The sequence below is a fragment of the Hevea brasiliensis genome, chromosome 15, assembly GCF_030052815.1.
Source record: "Hevea brasiliensis isolate MT/VB/25A 57/8 chromosome 15, ASM3005281v1, whole genome shotgun sequence".
NCBI lineage: Eukaryota > Viridiplantae > Streptophyta > Magnoliopsida > Malpighiales > Euphorbiaceae > Hevea > Hevea brasiliensis.
Window position 1 is genome coordinate 22250329 of NC_079507.1, and position 16510 is coordinate 22266838.

At 34.8% G+C, this 16510-nt stretch overlaps 1 non-coding gene across 1 annotated transcript; it reads left to right on the top strand.

The window, feature by feature from the left end:
• Positions 1-9049: 9049 nt before the first annotated feature.
• Positions 9050-9156, top strand: LOC131174182 (small nucleolar RNA R71). Its single transcript, XR_009144430.1, has one exon. It is a non-coding gene; the product is annotated as a small nucleolar RNA R71 (small nucleolar RNA).
• The last annotated feature ends 7354 nt before the right edge of the window (positions 9157-16510 follow it).

Genomic DNA, 16510 nt, shown 5'->3' on the forward strand with positions numbered 1-16510 from the left:
AAGCCTTTGTCCTAAGCTCAGTTAGACTGACATCTTGAGAAGATGGGTCAAAGATATTTTAATAAATGGCTCTAGTGCTAGTGGGAAATCGTTAGTAGTATGCCCTAGAGCATATCATTTAGTATGTATTTTGTACATATTTTATTAATAAAAAGGCAATTTTACTTTTCCGTTTACATAATGTATTTATAAGTGATAGAAAAAGTCCATTGATATTTTGTTAGAAATTCTATTCTTAAGTTGTTAAGAATATGAGTGACAGTATTTCTAGCACAAAGTATCATAAATTGATTTACAATCGAGGATACTTCACAATAAGGACATAACTTATCCAGAAAGATTGTAATCATGTTTGTTCCCAAGGTATTTATATGAGATATAAATAAGATAGAATGGTGAGTCTCACGCCATACAACAAATATGATAGGCACTTATACATGATAAGTAGGCTGAACCGATGACGCATATGACAAGCACATGGAGTTTACTCTTGTCAATGCATTGTCATATATCATATTAGTGCATATAATCTTTAGACCTGAGATAACACAGTTATCTTGTATGTAGGTAGTTTGAGTTTAATATTGCTTTCATACTTGTACTGTGTATGGGTATATGGGCATGTGTTGGCTCCCACTAGTTATATATGGAGGTAGGTGTTGATCAAGATGGAATCTGTTACCCTAAGTAAATAGGGACAAAGTCCTATGTTCATTTAATTGTTCTTAATGTTTCAAGTTCCTGGTTAGGATAGATAAATTTAGTCAGAAAAGAGTTTCTGACAAGAAAATCTAATTAATCAAGAACTTGAATTAAAAGATAACATAATATTCATAGCAAATGGGGTTTGACATAAACCATGACTCCAGCTCGAATTGGGATTTTGTAACAGAGAGATTATAGTGCATGGTAACATATGATTATAAGTTCATTTAAAAGTATTCCTTGTTACTGATTGGGTGGCCATGGTATGCTATGCTAGGTATCAACCATGGTCTATGAGATGCCTAAAATGATTTAGAGAAATCATTTATGGTAAGAAAGAGTTCTGATAATATTAAGAGTTAATATCATATCTCATTACCAATTAGTGATGAGTCTAGTAAGTCACACACATACACAAGATAATCACCAAGTTAAATGTGATTTAATTGATTAATTAAAGAGTTTAATTGATTAATTAAATAGGTTTGGTTTGCAATAAGATTGCAAAGTCCCTAGCATGACTTGAAACCAAATCTAGGTTATTTGATGTATAGTATAAGTTAAATTTATATTTAAAGTATTTAAATATGAATTTAATTCTGAGAAATTAATTAATAGAGATTAATTAATTAATTTATATTTGATATAAAATGATTAGAAGAGGAGAAATAATTATTTTGAGTTGAGAACTCAAAATTAAAACACAAGGGTAATTTGGTCATTTCACAGGGTGACATGTGGCACCGTGAGATGGTGACACATGGCACCATATAAGTTTGCCATTTGTCTTCCTATCATGCAAGGTAATCAAAGTCAAGATTAAATCTAGCTTTGACACTTGGCTTAATGTGATTAGGTCAATTAAGATTAAGAAGCAATCAGGTGATGACATGTGGCAAGGGTTTTAAGTGATGACCTAATTATATAAAGTGATGTTATGAGAAAACAAAAAATCAGCCAACACTCTTATTCTCTCTATGTGTGGCGGCACTTCTTCCTCCATCTCCTCTCTTCATCTTTTCTCATCAATTCAAAGAGAAATCAATTGTTTTCTTTGAATTAAAATTGCTAGAAATCGTTTCTAGTGGCCTATACAAATCTATAACCTTTCTAAAGGCAAATCCCTAATTTCCAATTAGTTGGCAAGGCTTGAGATGTAACACCTTAGGCAAATCCCACATCGACAAAACACGGGAGAGATGCTGGGTTTATAAGTTTGCGGTTTGTAACTCCTAGAGACGCGATTTAAAACCGTGAGGGCTTTGGCCCAGAGCAGACAATATCATTAGTGGGCCGAGTCGTTATATTTATGCTTACCACAAATGTAATGGCCCGGCCCACTAGTGATATTATTCGCTCTGGGCCGAAGCCCTCATGGTTTTAAATCGCGTCTTTAGGGGTTACGAACCACCAACTTATAAACCCAGCATCTCTCCCGTGTTTTGCCGATGTGGGATTTGCCTAGGGTGTTACAATCCACCCCCCTTATGGGACTCAGCGTCCTCGCTGAGGTTTGCCCCACCATCACCCAAGGTTGCACGTGGAGCAGCTCTGATACCACAAATGTAATGGCCTAACCCACTAGTGATATTGTCCGCTCTGTGCTGAAGCCCTCACGGTTTTAAAACGCGTCAATAGAACCGCCAGCTTATAAACCCAGCATCTCTCCCGTGTTTTGCCGATGTGGGATTTGCCTAGGGTGTTACAATCCACCCCCCTTATGGGACTCAGCGTCCTCACTGAGGTTTTCCCCACCATCGCTCAAGGTTGCATGCGGAGCAGCTCTGATACCACAAATGTAACGGCCCGACCCACTAGTGATATTGTCCGCTCTAGGCTAAAGCCCTCACGGTTTTAAAACGCGTCAATAGGGGTTATGAACTGCCAACTTATAAACCCAGCATCTCTCTCGTGTTTTGTCGATATGGGATTTGCCTAGGGTGTTACATGAGAAGCTGGTTTAGGGGCTACCATTAGTGATCTTGGTGTGGACAAGCTAGAGGGACAACTCTTGGGGTCCTAGGTGCTTCACAAAGCTACCAATTACATCTACAATGCATCAAAAAGTTAATGCACATAGTCTTGTATTAATCTAGAGTTCAAATGAATTGATTTGTTAATTCAAAAATCTTAAATGGCAAATGTAGATCCTAATACATATTAAAAGTGTTTTAATATGCAATTGAACATTGAAATCAATTAGGTACATAATGGATATGGCATGATGCATGAAACCCTAGAAGAAAATTTTTGAATTCAATGTTCTAATCTAACAATTTTCATGCTTCCACTCCTTCAACTTGCCACATACATCACAGATACGGATAGGGTAGGAACTTCTGGTTCTTTGCTGATTAGTTCTCGATTGCTTTTGCCTTGAAGATCCACCTCTGTCATACTTAGGAGTTCGGGGTCCCTCAAAATCTTTTCTCTTTCCTAAACTACTACTCAAACTCTGACCCATAGGTTTCTCACTCTTCTCTATTTTATGCTGCCATTGTGGGGGTTGGGTTTGTACTTGGGTTTGGGCTGACAGATTATCAGCCATTTATTGAAAGAAAGTGGCAATTTGCTGGGCTATTTGTGCGGTTCTATGATACCACATTGTCACGGGACGGGAGTTCTAGCCCCGTGCGGCACCTAGGTCCCCCTTGGCCAGGGCCCCTAGGTCAGCCTCTCCCTCTCTGGCAAGCTTGCATAAGCCCAAATAATAAGCATCTTCGAGGTTTCTGGCTCGTACCTATACAAATTCACACTGATTAGCTCCATAGGGCAAGAGACAGCTTGTAACAGCCTTGCCAACTGCCAAGAATACGAGTGGGGAACTTCTGAACCGTTACATTATACAGGTGGGGCTGGTATAGTTGGGCCTTTGACACTCTGAGGAGTTAGGGCCTCACCTTGTACTTCCGCTGTCACAAATTGTTCTATTGTCTTATCCTTTTCTTCCATATCTTTTCACAGGATTTTCTATTTCCTGTATAACCAACACAAGGAGATTTCTCCCCGTTTGTTTATATTTATGATGTAAATGTACTATATGTATCAAACATTTGAGCAGTTGTATTTACCGAAAAATATTTCAAATTCACAATTTAAAATTTACATTAAAACTTGCTCTGATACCACTAAACATGTCACACCCTACTCCTCGTAAGATGTAACATAATTCCGTAGTATATCTAATAAATTACCATACTTTACCAACCAATAACCTATTAAATATACTACAAGAGATTTTATAACAATTTATGATCATTTTTATAGTGGTGGGAACATTGAATATTTATTAAAAAGCCTTTGATTGAAATTTTGGTTGTGGATCAAATCCTAGATTAAAATCTGGTATTACGAAAATTTTTCAAAATTTTGGCAGAGTGCCGGCTGTATTTTGAGAAAACAGTTCTTCAAACCTGAAAAGAAAAAAACTCCCAATATGTTTTCTCAACCACAACTCCAATAAAATCCATTTCATCTCATAATTCAATCCCAACAATTAATAAATCATTTCCAGCAATCAACTCAATTCATTTTCAAGCCAAACTCATCATAAAGGAAACATTTCTGATGGTTGTCGAATCCACTAGAAATTAAATTAACTGAAATCACCAATTATGAAATATTTTCTGTAGTAAGTGGTAAATCCAGGTCGAATCCTAGAGACTGAATTATTAAATTTCATGCACTTGTGTAATGGAAAAAGAAACAAAGGTTGGGGGGGGTGTTAATTCACAATCCAAAAAAGAAATAAAAAATCTAAAATTAAGATCTAAAAATAAGAAACTCTCCAATTAAACAAACTTCAGTCCAAGGTAATTCACATTCCAATGCATTGATTTGATCATAGACAAAAGAAATACAATTATATCTTATTGAATACTTAAAGTAGATTTACTAAACAGCGAGGCAAACCCCTGACTTCTCTATACTCATTAATTTGAGCCCAGCACTCTTATTGACTCTAATTATTAATTGTGTTGGTATTAAGCAATCCTCATCAAATTAATAACTGCTTTAAGAAAAAGAATTAGTTAAGCTGAACAATAATTTATAAAGCATAAATCATTTAATCCACCCTATTGTTTCCTTAGGTTATTATGGAAAACTTGGATCATAATCAATAAAACCTAATTGCTACTTATGTTCAATCTTATACAACAATTACGGATTATGAAGATGAACTAGCAATTGATCAAATTAAACAATTAACTAATAGGCCTTTTTAGCAAATCATTCAACAGATCAAAAACAATTAAATCAGAAAACAATAGATATTTAAAAAGACATAAATTAAATTAAGAACTTGGTTTCACAAATCACACATAGGAACTTGAGTCCCTTGAACTGAATTAAAAACTTAGCCACTCATGTTCATGGCTTACAGAAAAATAAAGAAGAAATCTAAAAAGAGAATGGAGAATGAAAGCCTTCAAATGGAGAATGAAGGTCTGAATTGGGATGCTTTTTACTGCTTCCCAAAGATGTATTTATAGTCAAAAACCTAATCCCAAAGATAGGAACCAAACTAGGAAAAGTTTTGAAATTCAAAAAGGTTGATTTTTAGCCTGCATTCACATTTTTGGAATCAATGCCGATTTTCAGTAACTTTCTTTCCGAATCTGCCTCTGCCCTCTTCAGGAAAGTTATAGCCCTATTTCTTAGCTTTTCAACAGGTACTCATTTGCTTAAACCCTAGGTCTACAACCCAAGTTATGGCCCAAAAATCGAGACTGGTTCAGACAGACGGTCTAACCCATAGTGACAACTTCATTACCATTATTGACAATTAAAATGGCCTCATCTCATGTCCAGCCCTTCATAGAAGTTGTAGAGGTGGCTCTTAAAGTTCAATTGGGCTTGGCCTTGCTTCATTTGGATGTTTGAAACTCCAGATACAAAATAAATATTGAAACTAGTCGTGACACATTGAGTTTGGGCTTTTGCAATAGATCCATAACTTATTTTGTCAACCTTGGAGACTGATTTGGGCTTTGGTCCCCCTTTATCATTTGAAGTGCTCTATCTTAGCTTTTCAATGGATTAAACAGTACTCAAATTGGAGACCCACAACTTTAGAAATACCTGAAAAATATAGCAAAGGTCAAATGCTAAAAATTTCTCCATTTAACACAATTATTCCACAGTTATCTAAAAATATGTCTAGATGATAAATATATTTTAACCAACTGAATTAAACATAAAAACACACTAAAAACACTAAATGTGATGGGAGTAAAATTAATAAATTATGCACTTATCAAATTCCCCCACACTTATTCCATGCTTGTCCTCAAGCATGACTTAAACTCTCAATCAACTCCACTTAGAAGTTTCTTAACTTCACCCTATCACAACATTTTCTAACAAAAGATTAAGAGTTTGAAAGAAGAGGCAAGTAAGGTAATAACCATTACAACAACTTCCATCAACACCATACCAATATATCAATAATTTTTCCAACATAAAACAAAAGGCTTGAATCAATTAAGCTCACACAATTAAAGTTCCATAAAATTTTTTAAGTTAATACACACCAAAACACAAGGTTAATTTATCAAGGCACAACAATTATAGCTCTTTGTAAATCTTAGGGGAGATAAAAATGCCTTTTTTTTTATTTGAAATTGGTACTTCTCTCTTGTTACAGTTACTCTTTTTTTTTTTTTTTTATTTCAACCGTCACCTTTAGAAAAGTACCTTGCTCATATCCTAGCTAGCTTTTGGCCTGATAATCGACATGGGGTTCATGAATACCCCTAGTTAGTTTGCTTAACTAAAATAGCAGAGCAATTTTCAAGTTCAACCTTTTATCTCCCCCAATTTATGCATCTACATATTATAAAGTGCTCTGATAGATTAAACAAAGTTCTGAAATATGCATGAGATTAGTTTAAAGCACACATAACTAATCATTTCACCATTAAATCAAGCCTAAATAATTTATGCAGAAAAAAATTGCTCTATGGTATGGAGAAGAAGGAAAATCCATCATTAAAGTTACTATTACCTTGCCTAAAATTTCAAAAATTCAATCTAAAATAGAAAAGTCATTTCAAAGACAAAGCACTTCTCTCCGAGAGTTAATAAAGAATCATGAATCAAGCTTATGAGAACAAATAAATTTTATTTTATTTTATTTTTTATTTTTGTTTATATATATATATTTAGCAAATAAAAAAAATGCAGCAACAAATTTCTCCTCCCCCACACTTAAAACTTACATTGTCCCCAATGTAAAGCCCAAATGCAAAAGAAAAGAAAAAAAAATGCTAGAAAATAAAATAAAGTAAGGGAAAGAAAACAAATCTGATTGTGGCTAACAAGCCACCCATGGGTTGCCTCCCAAGAAGAGCCTTTGTTTAATGTCGTTAGCTCGACATGGCAAAGCTCCTTAATCCATTGAATGCTCCTGAAACCCCTCATAAAATGGCTTGAGTTCATGACTGTTGACCTTGAACACTTTGTTAGTTCCTAAACTTTGAATTTCAACTGCATCATAAGGAAACACATTAGTAACAACAAAGGGTCCAATCCAACGAGAATGCAACTTACCAAGCATCAGCTTTAATCTGGAATTATATAATAAAACTTTTTGCCCAATCACAAACTGCTTCCTTATTTTGTCATGGAATGCCTTTGTCTTTTCTTATAGATCCTAGAATTCTCATAAGCCTTAAGGCGAATTTCCTCTAATTCATGTAATTGTGATTTTCTTTCTAACTCATCCTCAAAAACATCCTGCACAAATGTATCAACAACATTAATAGAAAAGACGAAATGATCATCAGTAAGATACTTCATGACATCAAAGATATTAAATTTGACAGTCTCTCCATCAAACTCCATAGTTAAGGTACCCTCATCCACATCAATTTTTGTCTTGGCAGTTTTTAGGAAAGGTCTTCCAAACAAAATCAAAGTTGAATTTGATGGGAGAGCACTATCATCCTCCATATCTAGAATGTAAAAATCTATAGGAAAAATCAATCCTCCAACCTGCACCAACACATCCTCAACTACTCCCAATGGGTAAGTGTTAGAACGATCAGCTAACTGAATAATGACACTAGTTTCTTTCAAAGGACCCAAATTTAAAGTTTGAAAAACTGAATTTGACATAACATTAATAGATGCTCCTAAATCTTCCATTGCACTTTCAAATTTAGAATCACCTATTCTGCAGGGAATAGAAAACGAACCTGGATCCTTACACTTAGGGGGTAATTTTCGCTGAATTAGTGCTGACACATTTTTCCCCACACTGATCTTCTCATTATTCCTCAACTTGCGCTTTGTAGTGCATAATTCCTTAAGGAATTTAGCATACTTGGAAACTTGTTTGATTGCATCAAGTAAAGGTATATTCACCTCCACCTTTCTGAAAGTCTCCAAAATCCTCCACCTTTCTGAAAGTCTCCAAAATTTCTTTCTCTTGTTCTTCTTTCTTATTTTTAGCCAACCTGCATGGGAATGGAGGAAGAATAGAATTATTAACCTTATTCAGTTTATGTTCAGTATTTACCTCAATTTCAGACTCTTTTTCTCCTTGCTTCTTTTTTTTCGTTGACTCATGTGGAGTCTGATTATCAACTTCTTTCCCACTCCGCAACAGTATCGCACTCGTATTTTCTCTGGGTTGATGACTGTTTATGATGGAAGCCTTCCAGAACCTTGAGCTTCAAGCTTGCTGGTAGATAAAGCTAACTGACCAATCTGCCTCTCTATATTTTGAATGCTATTTCTGGTCTCCTGTTGAAACTGTTGGGTATTGTTAGCCAAAGCCTTAACAATTTTATCAAGTGACATACCTTGATTTGAGGGAGGTGAAGGTGATTGATTCACTTGTGGTCTGTGCTGCTGGTATCGGTTTTGCACCGGTTGATTCCCATAACTCAAATTGGGATGATCTCGCCATCCTGGATTATAAGTATTGGAAAAGGGATCATACCTATGTTGTGGCTATCCATAATTTCCTACTGCATTAACATGTTGCATTGATTCATCCTCGTGTAATACAGGACACATATCAGTAGCATGACTTGAACCCGAACAAATTCCACATACCTTAATAGTTTGCATTTTCCCTACAGCCAACTGCCTCACTAAAGAAGTTAAATCAGAAATTTATTTCTCAAGGTTAGATGTACTTACCTCATTAACCTTCATAGGTGTGTGATCCATTCTCATTCCAAACTATTGAGAATTTGCTGCCATCTTAGCAATCAGCCTCCTAGCCTTTTTTAGTGTCTTGTCAACCAAAGCTCCTCCACTAGTAGCATCTATCATACTACGGTCCATTGGTAGAAGTCCCTCATAGAAATACTGAATCAAAAGCTGCTCACTTATTCGATGATGGGGACAGCTTGCACATAGCTTCTTAAATCTCTCCCAATACTCATACAAGCTCTCTCCATTGTACTGCCGGATGCCACAAATTTCTTTTCTTATGTTGGCAGCATGGGAAGCAGGAAAATACTTCTCCAGAAATATCTGCTTCATCCCATTCCATGAGTTGACAAATCTAGAAGTAAGGTAATACAACCAATCCTTAGCTGTGCCTTCTAGTGAGAAGGGAAAAGCTCGAAACTTGGTTTGATCCTCTGAAACTCCTTGAGGTTTCATGCTGGAACACACAACATGAAATTCCTTTAGATGCTTATGTGGATCCTCACCTGCAAGTCCATGAAATTTAGGCAACAAATGGATTAGTCCAGATTTTAACTCAAAAGCAACATTTAAAGTAGGGTATTGGATACACAAAGGCTGTTGGTTTAGATTAGGGGCATCCAATTCTTTTAAAGTCCTAGCAGCCATGGTTTCGTTTTCAGAATTTGACTCTGAATCCGAATCCGAATCCGAACTTAACTCCTTTGGAGATTAGACTCCTTCAGATGTACTTGAAATCTACCTAGCTTGCTTAGCCAATTTTCTCAACCGTTTAGTTGTTTTTTCTACTTCTGGATCAAAAATCAACTCACCACATTGAGAAATTCTTGTCATAAACAAAAGGAAATCAAATTAAAAACAGAAAAATGCCTCAAAACCCTAGAAAACAATCAAATTTGGCCTCAAGAAGGTGGGGCTAAAGAATCCTACGGATTCATTAGTCTTGATCAGAGTGTCGTTTACTTCAAAATAGGTATGGGCCACCCTCCAAATTCAACCAAAATTCTTAATGAACAGTAACACCGTAAATTTTTTTTTTCTCAAAAACCTAAAAATATCAACACTTCACAAACAGAATTAATAACGAAATATCCTAACACCAAAAACACAAATTCCAATAAATTTTAGTCCCCGACAATGGTGCCAAAATTCTTGATTGCTGTCGAATCTACCAGAAATTAAATTAACTGAAATCACCAATTATGAAATATTTTATGCAGTAAGTGGTAAATCCAGGTCGAACCCTAGAGACTAAATTATTAAATTTTGTGTACTTGTATAATGGAAAAAGAAACAAAGTTTGGAGGGGTGTTAATTCACAATCCAAAGAAGAAATCAAAAATCCAAAATTAAGATCTAAAAATAAGAAACTCTCCAATTAAACAAACTTTAGTCCAAGTTAATTCGCATTCCAATGCATTGATTTGATCATAGACAAAAGAAATACAATTATATCTTATTGAATACTTAACGTATATTTACCAAACAGCGAGGTAAACCCCTGACTTCCCTATACTCATCAATTCAAGCCCAGCACTCTTATTGACTCTAATTATTAACTGAGTTGGTATTAAACAATCCTCATCAAATTAATAACTGCTTTAAGAAAAGGAAGTAGTTAAGCTGAACAACAATTTATGAAGCATAAATTATTTAATTCACCCTATTGTTTCCTTAGGTTATTATTGAAAACTTGGATCATAATCAATAAAACCTAATTGCTACTCATGTTCAATCTTATATAACAATTACAGATTATGAAAATTAACTAGCAATTGATCAAATCAAACAATTAACTAATAGTCCTTTTTAGCAAATCATTCAACAGATCAAAAACAATTAAATCAGAAAACAATAGATATTCAAAAAGACATAAATTAAATTAGGAACCTGGTCTCACAAATCACACATAGGAACTTGAATCCCTTGAACTGAATTAAAAACTTAGTCACTCATGTTCATAGCTTACAGAAAAATAAAGAAAAATAAAGAAGAAGTCTAAAAAGAGAATGGAGAATGAAAGCCTTCAAATGGAGAATGAAGGTCTGAATTAGGATGCTTTTTGCTGCTACCCAAAGACATATTTATAGTAAAAAAACCCGAAAAGAGTTCGGTTCCATGTCCGAGACCTTTAGAATTCACCTTTAACAAATCAGGGGGACCGGGAGAGAGTCCTTTCTTGGGACTCCTATAATTTAACCTTTTATAAAGTGTCCGATACTATATCAGAGAGACCAAGAGAGAGTCCTTTCCTGAATTCTCTTAGCCAAAGTTCTAATAAAATTGTTTTAAGAGATCGGAAGAGAGTCCTTTCCCAAATTCTCTTGGCCAAAGTTCTAATAAAAATGTTTTGTATAAATTAGGGGAGATCGGGAGAGAGTCCTTTCCTTCCTAGCCCAGATACTTTTATTATAAAATTTATCACATATTCTAAACAATGGGTCTGCGGGAGAGTCCTTCCAAAGAATCCCGAATCTTATATTAAGGCCTGATGGAGAGTCCTCCTCAAGGCCCTCATATTTATATTATTAGGATAGAGTTCTTCCTTCAGTTCGGCTTAATAAAAAAAATATCATAATTCTAAAAACATTAAATTACTTTAAGATGAAACGATATGGGCAAAGGTTTCACTAGTAATTATGCCGATGATGGGGCCTTCCTCTAATAACTGAGAGTCCTCATTAATAAAGGGAATTCTATAGGTTTTAATTAATACATCCCTTTTAAATTAGAGTCCTAGTTAAAAGGAATGAAAATCTATACCCATATCGGTTCTCAAAGTATCCATTACACACACCGCACCCTCAGTTATTTGATGCCAATGATGAAGTACATAATGTGTGAGCCGAGAGTCCTCCTTACTCGTTATGAATCTTTAGGGACCAAATAACACCTCTTCGAAATTAAAGTCCTAATTCGACGAGGGAGGAACTTAAAAAATACATAACAAATTAAACAAACACAATATAAATTCACTGTAGGGTCATTCCATATACTGGTGTTCTTGGGTAATCCAAAATAGTGAAATATCAAATGTCCCTTTTATCAATAATAGGGACCAACATCATAATACTAACCCCAAAATTATTGATCTTAAATTATAAAGAGCACATCATTAAATCTGCTTGCCCTTATTGAGGGACAAGGTGGGGTGCCTAACACCTTCCCCACACGTACATGGATCCCGAGCCTAGAATCTCTGTTTTAGAAGTGGTTTTATAAATTTTTATTTTTACAAATGGTTTTCTTTAATTTCCATCAAAATTAAAGTGTCGACTCCTCACTTTTTCCACTTTAGTGAGAATCGTCCGGCGACTGTAAAACCCTTGCGACAGTGCACCAATGGTTCGGCTAGCATACCAACCACCATGAAATTAGTTTCCTTGAGTGCTCCCTCTTCTGAATTGAATTCTTCCATCATGTTGAGCTTGTTTGTAATGCCCTCACCGTAGATAATCGATATGTTTTACTGTTCCGACGACTAACGTCTGTTCGGACAGTTAGAATACCTGGAGCTACATTTAAAAGATAGGAGATATAAAATGATGGAATAAATGATAAGAAAATACAAGAAAAATTAAGAGAAAATAAAAGAAAGGAAATGCAACTAGGTTAAACGAGCCAGAACCGCAGCGATAGGTGACCGCACCGAGAAGTTACAACGAAGGCAATTGCCGACTCTAGGACCACGGGGAACCCCGAGAAATAATTTTTGGGACCTAATTAAAAGTCTACAGAGGTATAAATGACATTGGAAATGTCAAAGAAAATTTAGTTAATCGATACAAACGAAAACAAAAATTTAAGAAATCGACAGATAAAGGATTTAATCAAGACTGCCGAAAAATTTAAAATACAACCCGAAGAGGGGCATTTTGGTCATTTGACATCTAGAGTTGACTTTTGACCTAAATTTTCATTAAAAATAAGTGGTATTAAATTTTAAAAATTTCATGAAAATATGCAATTATATATGTAATGTAATTAATGAAAGATGAGGGTATAAATTAAAATAATTAAAAGTTGATTATTTAAACTAATTAAATGAGTTAGTGGGGTTTGCTAGAGGTATATAAGGCCACTTGAAGAAAGATTTTTCCACTAAGCCATCTTCATCTTCTTCATGATCCCTTAGCCAAATTGAAATTCTCTCTCAAGTCCACCATGGCTATCCATGCAAGAGCTCCCATTCCTCCATGATCAAGCCATGATTTTTGCAAGTGTCTTCATTAAAAGTGGTCCACACAACTTAGGAAATACATAAGCAACAAAAAGGAGAGAAAATTCCAAGGTTTTGTTAAGCTCAAGTTGAGGTTAGTGCTAGTTTTCCCTCCCTTTCTTAATTAAACTTTGAATTAATGTTGTAATGAGTTGATTTGTTGAGAAATTTGAAGAATTGGATGGGTAATTGATGGGCTTCAATTTTGGAAGCCAAGGAAGCTATGGGATTCTGATTGATTTGTACATGTAATTGATGATTAGTGAGGTTGATTAAGTAGTTACATGCATTAAGATTTTATGGTATATGTAATTTTGAGGTTGACTAATTTGAATTAGTGTTTTGATTTTGATTTGGAGACATTGTGAGTAATTGCTTGAATTTGGCAAGGCTTGTGTAATTGTTGAACTTTGGGAAGCCTTGATTTCCATGAGAATAGGTTAATTCATGTATGTAAATAATGAATTATGATGGTGATTACGATATTTATAGGTATTAGAATTTAATTGTTACATATAAATTGGGACAATTTGAATTAGTGTTTAACAAAGTATTGAAAACTTTGAGTAATGGTTCAAATTGGCAGCCTTGAGGTACTTAGGAGAGTGATAATTTCATATATATGAGTGTTGATTAATGGTGTTGATGAATAAGTAGATGAGGCTATAAGTTGATTGATGAAAATACTTGTATTAGAAATTGATTGAATGTGAATTATTGACTTTGACCATGGAATTAGGGATTTTGGATTAATTACTGGGGACTTGATAACTCTGCTGGAATTTGACCTAATTAAGGTTTGATTTATGATAATTAGAAGGGCCATGAATGTTAATGTGGAGTTTGGGAGTTGGAGAATGAAAATTGGAAGTGCAAATTGTGTGCAGGACAAAGTATTATTGAAAATATTGTATAATTTGAGCCATAACCTAAATTGTGTGATCCCAATTGGTATGATGACAATTGGAGGTAAAACTAGACCTAAAATGGACCAACTTTCATTCAAAAACCTCGTCAAAATTCTGCCTAAAAGTGACCTAAAAATTTGACCTAATCTGGATTGCAAATATGTAAACCTAGAATTTTGACCAAATGAACAGTGTCAATTCATTTGGCCATAACTCACTGTAGACAGGTCCAAATGACATAAAATTTATATCATTGGAAAGCTTAGACATAGGGCTACAACTCTTATGAAGACACCAAAGCCCAAAAATGCCATTAACCAAGTCAAATTGCATGCCCAAGGTGGGTTACCAAAACTGTCTAGAATGAAAACTGCCCAGAATTGCCTTTGTCTGTGCAAACTTACAAGTTTTGGCAAAGAGGCCATAACTTGGTCCATAGAACTTCAAATGCCCTAAAACCAGTGCCAAAATTTCAATAAGACATAGACCTACAAGATTGGTATTGTGACCAATGTTAGTATTATGCCCTAGAGCATATCATTTAGTATGTATCTTGTACATCTTTTATTAATAAAAGGCATTTCCACTTTTCCATTTATATAATATATTTATGTGTAATAGAAAAGGTCCATTAATATTTTATTAGAAATTCTATTCTTAAGTTGTTAAGAATATGAGTGATAGTATTTCTAGTACAAAGTATCATAAATAGGTTCACAATCGAGGATACTTCACAATAAGGACATGACTTATCCAAAAAAATTGTATTCATGTTTGATCCCAAGTTATTTATATGAGATATAAATAAGATGGAATGGTGAGTCTCATGCCATATAACAAACATGATAGGCACTTATATATGATAAGTAGGTCGAACAAGTGACACTTATGACAAGCATATAGAGTTTACTCTTGTCAATGTATTGTCATAAATAATATCAGTGCATATAATCTCTAGACCTGAGATAGCACAGTTATCTTGTATATAGGTGGTTTGAGTTTGATACTGCTTTCATACTTGTACTGTGTATGGGTATCTGGGCATGTGTTGGCTCCTACTAGTTATATATGGAGGTAGGTGTTGATCAAGATGGAATCTGTTCCTCTAAGTAAATAGGAATAAAATCCTATGTTCATTTAATTGTTCTTGATGTTTCAAGTTCCTGGCCAGGATAGATAGATTTAATCAGAAAAGAGTTTCTTATGAGAAAATCTTTTAATCAAGAACTGAAATTAAAAGAGAACATAATTGTAACACCCTCCCGGTAACTACTCCGTACATCCTACTGTTCCGGTGACCAGTGTCGGTCCGGACAGCTAGAATGTCTGGAAAAATATTTAAACTAAAGTGAAGAACCATAATCAACTCAAATATTGATAAGAAAATTTTAGTAAAAATTTTAGAATTAAAATACAACCAAATTAAACAAGTCGGTGCCCTAGCGATGGGTAACCCAGAGGGAAGTTGCGGTTCTCGCAACTAGGAGCCCTAGACCCGGGGGAAAAATTATAAAATAATTTTTGGGACTCCAGAGAAGGGTTATTGAGGTTCCCATGGCATTAGAATGCCAAGAAAATACCTAGAAAAATTTTTCAATCGGTACAACAATTTTGACCCGTTAAGCCAAACGGAGGGCATTTTGGTCATTTCGCCTTCAGAGGTAATTTTTGGCCGACTTCTCCAGTTGAGTAAATAATTAATATGACATAAAATATGAATAAACATTACTAGAAATTAAATTGAAAATGAGTAGTGAAGAAAAGAAAAGAAAATGAGGAAAAAGGCTTATTTATGACATCATGATGATGTCATTTAAAAGCTATAACCAATTATAATTAAACAATCAATTCATTAACTAATAAAAGAGATAAATGAAGACCAAAATCATCAAAAAGACAGCAGCCATCCCCTTTCTTCAAGTGCAGCCGAAACCCTTGCATGCCCAAACCTCCATTGACAACTTCAATCAAAGCTCAATTTCCCTCTTTATTTCACCTTAAACCCTAGACACCTTTCACCAAAAACTTGTCTATACCTCTTGGGAAGTGTTTGGAAGCCAAGAAAAGGAAAGAAAGTGAAGTTTTGAGCTTGGGAAAAATCTGTCCACAAGAGGTTAGTGCACCTATCTATTTAAAACTCTTATTTTCTATGTTAGGGACTTGAAATCAACATGAACTTGTGACTTAAATGAACAAAAGTTAAGTGTATGTAGCCCATGGATTTCGGCTGCCTCTAAGTAAGGAACAAGATTGAGTGTTTTGATGGACTTGGAGTGCACTAGAGATTATTTTTAAAGTATGTAAATATAAGTATAATGGATTAGTTAGTTAATTAAAGCATATTGTGAAAACTCATATGGGAATTAGGGTTTTGAGAAGTGAAAATTTGGCTTGGCTTAGGAAATTGTTAGAGAACATTTTAATGGTCAATTAGTGACCATTTTAGGTAAGTTGACCATAATTTGGACTGAAATATAGCATGGCAAAGTGAATGAGTATGCTGCCTAGGGAC